Source organism: Pogona vitticeps, chromosome 1, assembly GCF_051106095.1.
Source record: "Pogona vitticeps strain Pit_001003342236 chromosome 1, PviZW2.1, whole genome shotgun sequence".
Lineage (NCBI taxonomy): Eukaryota > Metazoa > Chordata > Lepidosauria > Squamata > Agamidae > Pogona > Pogona vitticeps.
In genome coordinates, this window is record NC_135783.1 from 271,180,606 (window position 1) to 271,186,775 (window position 6,170).

A 6,170-nucleotide genomic window follows, 5' to 3' on the forward strand; every position below is an offset into this window, starting at 1 on the left:
CACTGCTTTGCTAGCTATTTATTTCTCTCAATCCATTTTAATGTTATTTCATAGAGAGACAACACATTTTATACACAGAGTAATATTAAATGCATATAAATAGATAGCAAACACTGAGGAAATCAGCAATACACAGAGCACATTTCAAAGAAATAAAGGCAACACTTAATGTCCATTTAACTGCATCAGGTTAGAGAGGATGCTTCTTAACCTAGCCCGTAATCCTATCCTGTCTTATTTGGGCATAAGAACCACTGAAATCAATGCAACTTCCTTCTGAATGAAGTTGCATAAAATTCAACTGCTAATTCTTGACAACACAATTTAATCTGAGGATCAGCTGTCTTTCACTATATTTCCTTATCTTGGATATGTATGGAAATGTGTGAATCCTGACAGAAATATCATTTTTTTGATACCTAGACATCAACAGGGCACATTCTGTATTTATCTGAATTGGGCAGCCTATACCCCTTTACACTCTATGAGTTTGATTTCTGGCCTTATAAAGAGAGGTTTTCTCCATCATGTTTACAGCAACATGGGAGTCAAATCATGTCCTAGGGCACATGACAAAATGGCACTTTTATTCCAGGTTAATTAATCTAACTATCCTCTCCAATGTTTGTATTTAGCATCACTAAAACAGGTTATAAAATGAACAAGCTAGATCTTAACAGACAATGCAAGTGTGAAGAGACGGGGGGGAAAACACCACTATATGTTTTTAACCATGTTGATTATAGGTTATTACAATGCATTAAGGGGTAAAATGTGTGAAGTGATCTTAAGAATATTCCAGCAAAGATGTTTTGTAAATAATTTCAGGGCTCAGGTTATGCTATAGGGAGCCTGATACGGGGTGCGGGGGAGGGAGACACTTCTCCAGTTAGATACTCCTTATCTTGAAGAGCCAGTGAAGAGATCCAAAGACCACCTCCTCTAGGCCTTCTCCCCTTTTCCCTGCTTTTCTCCCAGCAATTCAGTGTTTAGATACGTTGGACAAGCATTTACTTTCTGTTACTCAGTGGACCTGTTCTATAACAAGGCTTATCTGCATTATCTATTTTATCTATTTTCTTTGCTCTTTATCCAGAGGCATAGTTCAGAGGATGACCTAAAATTGTCATGTGCAAGAGTGGCAGCACATCCTTTGGGTTTATTAGGAGCAAGTACAATATTTTTATAGCTCACTGGCAGGCTGGTGATCCTTCCCTCAGTCCCTGTCATGAACTGGAAAGGCTGGGAAGAGTCCCTGGCTTACAGCTCATTAGGCTGAAGCTAGGCTGCTTGGGCCTGGGAGCACAGCTTGCCTGGAAAAAGTGCTGCTCTCTGAGCCAGGGGGCATTGTGGGTAGGGAACATGAGCTTCGCACGGCATTGTGCTGGAGGATGCTTGTCTGGAACCCTGACAAGAGCCAATTGCCTGCAGCAGGAGGAGGAGGGCTGTGAGAGAGACTGCAGATTCCCAGTAAAAGCAAGTTCAGGGTCATGTGAAATTCTGAGGTAAACCGAACATATATAACAGAGTACAGAACAATTTTCAGGAGGTGTTTTTTTTTAATGATAGAAAGTGTATTTGTAAATATGCATCTGTTTGCCTGTCTGCCTACCTGCCTGGGCTCAGTACAGCTTACAAAAAAAAAAACACTGCCATTTGTAAAAATAAAAAGAGCTTGAATATATGTTCCAAATGGCACATACTGTTAAATTTGGATGGTTTTTTTTATTTTATAAAAGCACTTCATGAGGGTTCATTTTCCTTTCCTTTTTTAGTGTCTATTTGAGATACTGAACCCATTTTTATTAAATATATGGGGATTTCTGCTACTGATTTTTTCCCCTTCCCAGAACACGCCATTTTGGTACATTGGATTCAGGAATGTAGTGCATTTCCTGTTGCATTGTGTATATGCAGTTAGGATAACAACATACATAAACCTGAAGGCATGTTACGTTGTAGGCAGGGACATGGATAGGGATTTGTGTGTGAATTTGTAATGTCTCCTAATGTGGTGTTCATTTAAAATGTTCACTTCTAGGCAATGTACTGTAAGGGAGAATAACGTATGTTCTCTATTTATGTATCACTTAAACTTTAGATGTTGTTGGTATTCACAGGCTTGTGGCAGAACTGCTATACAAAACTTTAGTAGGCAAATCTCTTACTACCACCACAATGATCACATCAATGTTATCATATAGTAACAATGGGGATGAAAATATGAATTGATTAATTGCTGGGAGTTGCACTTTGTCAAAGAATGTTCAGAGCTGATGGCACTGTAAAGCGAAATCTGCTGTGGGGTTGTTACAGAATTCCCTATATTCTGAAGAGAAGGAATGTTAGGGGCCGCAAAGTCAAGGGGAACTAGAATTGCTTCCCTTTCTGCAATTGAATGTGACCTTAGAGGTACTGCCTGGAAAGTTGCTCTCATTGGTGGAGAAGAAGCTGGATCCAACTCTTTGAAACTCACAAGAATTAGGTAAGGCTATCTAATGGCGCTGCGGGCTAAACCACAGAAGCCTGTGCTGCAGGGTCAGAAGACCAGCAGTCGTAAGATCAAATCCATGCGACGGAGTGAGCTCCCATCACTTTGTCCCAGCTCCTCGCCAACCTAGCAGTTTGAAAGCATGTAAATGCGAGTAGATAAATAGGTACCATCTCGGTGGGAAGGTAAAACGGCATTCCCTAGTCACACTGGCCATGTGACAATGGAAACTGTCTTTGGACAAGTGCTGGCTCTATGGCTTGAAAAACGGGATGAGCACCGCCCCCTAGAGTCGGACATGACTGGACTAAAAATGTCAAGGGGAACCTTTACCTTTACCTTTTATCTGTTCCAAAGATGAATCAATCAATGCAGAATGCTTCAGGAACCTTGTGTAGAAGTTTCCATGGATTATGCTTTTTATTAAGAAAGATATTAGCATCCTTAACATACCCTCACCATGGAGATACTTTAATATTATTTTAATGAGTGAACTTGCTGCTTAAAAAGCAAGACAGATGCTTATGAAGGTCAGTCAAAAATCTTAATATTTATTTTTGTTACACTAATTTGTTGCAATAAAATTCCACTTCTCCAATCATTTTGAGGTAGTGTACATAGCTTTTTCCTCCCCCCACGCAGTCCTGTGAAGTAGGTCAGTCTGAGAGATTGCAGCAAGCCAACAGTCATATAGTGAATGTCATGGTTGATTGAGGATCAGAACCCAGGCCTCCAAAGTCCTAGCCTGATGCTTTGACCACTACTCCATACTGAAAAGAGAGCACCTTTCAAATGCCAGCTTCCTGTTATCCAGAAATGTGGCATTTCTTCCATTGTCATTTATATAAATTAATCTGCACAATACAAGCTAAATGGAATTCCATTGCAAGCAAATTAAATTCTCATTCATCATGTCAGTGTAGGAAAGGAATGGAACTGTACTGACGAATTATTTCTCCAATGGGATTAGAAAAAGCAGGAAAAAGCAGTTAAATACCATAAACATTTTAGGTTATACTTGACTGACCCATAGGTTCACTAAACTCTTAAACTTTAAAATGCTGATCTAGTCAGGTTTTTTTAAATGAATAATTTTGTGTTTAAAATTACTAGTAATGTTATCCATTGCTCAAAGACAGACAATCCATTGAACGGGCTTCAAGTGTGACTTTCCAGTGCTTCTTTTGCAAACTATTAAGCTGCCTGCTTTGTTAAAAAAAAAAAGAAGACAAAGGAGAAGAAGAGAGCGTGTGCAATTGTGTACAAAAAGGCAACCAATTTCCAGTTTCAACCACTACTGCCGTCCACCAGTGACTTGTCATAAATTTTAATTGCCCACCAATAACACAATGTGATTGAAACAGGACAGATCAATCAAAATAGAACAGCCAGGCCTTTCAAAGGATCAGTGACGGACACCTACATACATGACCTGGTGGCTGTTTTGTTTTGATTGATTTGCCCTTTTCCAATCACATTGTGCAATTTAATTTTCTCCAGGCAACACTTGCAGAGTTTAGTGTTAATTTGGGGACCAGCTCTTTTTACAGTTCGATGTTATGATGGATGCTTAACACTGTCTTTGCCTTTCTTCACTTTTGTGTGGAACCTCACAGGACTCAGAAGGGGATCCAGCTTTCAGTGAAGAATGTGTCTGTTCTTCACCACATTCTTTTAATCAAGGGTGGTATGGGGGTTGGGGAGAAAGTTCTCTTTTCTTCCTCTCCTTTTCCCAAATGTGATCTCCCAAACCTTAGTAGTCTGGAGACCGAAAAGGAAAAGGACTTTTTTAAAAAAGAGAGAGAGAAACCAACTCACTTTAAAAAAAGGAAAACTAGCAATTTTTGTTATGATTTAAGAGCCATTGTGGGAAGGAACAGACCGAACCACATTATGGCTTAGATATTATAAGAAATTAACTAAGTCATACCTTATTTTGATTTAGTTAGTATGGTGTATTTTTAAAATGGACTGTTCAGTTTCAAAATATTTTCTCCAAACATATAGTTCATCTAGCTTTATAACTGAGGACTCTAAAAGTTCTCTCTCTCTCTCTCTCTCTCGCATTCTCTCTCTCCATTTCATTTCAGCTTTATGCCACTTTTCTGCCAGTGAGGGAACCCAAGGCAGCTCACAAGTTGTAAAAAAAATTAAACATATAATATTAAAACAATTACAGTGGTGCCTCGCTTAACGATTTTAATTGGTTCCAAAAAAACATCGCTATGTGAAAACATTGTTAAGCGAAACACCATTTCCCATAGAGATGCATTGAAAACCGGATAATCCGTTCCAATTGGAACGGATTACCATCCTTAAGCGAAAATCCCCATAGGAAAAAACGTTAAGCGAAACCCATTGAAATGCATTGAAGCCTATTTCAGTGGGGGAAAAAAATTCACAAAAAATTAAAAAAGACTCAGAACAAAGCCAAATTAAGTTAACGAAGGTTTTATTAGGTGCACTAACGATTCCAAGGATTTTAAACATTTTTTAAACATTTTAGAATATTTTAAAAATAGCAAAAACGGGGCTGTAAAAGAAGTTAAGCGAAACAAGGGGACCTAAAACTGTCATCGTTAAGTGAAGCATGGTCCCAAAATCGTTAAGCGAAAATCGCCCATAGGGAAAATCGTTAAGTGAAGCACAAGATCACTCCGAAAAAGCCATCGTTAAGTGAATTTTTCGTTATACGAAGCAATCGTTAAGCGAGGCACCACTGTAGTTTAAAATAACTAATAATTCAAGAATACACCTAAAAAAACACATAAAGACAACAATGACTATAATGTATAGGTTTCCAAAAGCAGCCATCTTTGTTCCCCATGGCATTTGTTACAAGCCTGTCTAAAAGGCAGGTCTTCAACTGTCTCCTGAAGGACAGAAGGGAGGGGCTAACCTAGTATCCTGGGGGAGGGAATTCCACAACTTGGAAGGCGCCACCAAGTGTGCCTGTGAGGATGGCAGGACCAAGAAAAGGGCTTCTCTTGAAGATCTCAAGATCTGAGGAACTTGCATGGGAAAGTGTGGTCCTTGGACTTAAGTTGCACAGTACAATATAGGTAATAACTAGCACTTTGAACGGGGCCTTGAAACGAACTGGCAGTAGGTGAAGCTGTTCTAAGAGGTGAGTTCTATGATCCTTGCACTCAGCCCCGATCAACAGTCTGGCTGTAGCATTTTGAGCCAGCGGCAGTTTCCAAACACATTTCAAACGCAGCCCAATGTACAGCACATTATAGTAATCCAAGTGGGGTGTATTTAAGACATGGGTCACCATGGACAAATAAGACATCTCCCTCCTTATTTTCAGAATTTTACTGGGACTCCAGATCATGTTTTCCTACCCCTCTCTTGTTTTCCAATTACTTCTTCTGCTCACCATGGAAAATCTATGAAGGAGAAAAGGACAGATTTGTTCCACAAAGCCTTCTAACCATTTACATGGGGAGTCCTCTATTGTAGGGGTTCAGCTAGCATTGCCTTCCATTTGCAACCAGACTTGTTGTCTCTTGACAAGTTGTGCAATCAGCCTCCCAAATACTGTGAGAACAAGCAAGCTCCAAGGACCCAAACTGGAAGGACTCTTAGGTAATTGTCTTTCCATTCCACACTTAAGGAGCAGAATTCTGAACATTGTGACATTGTTTTAGTCTGTTATCAAACATGGCTGATGATA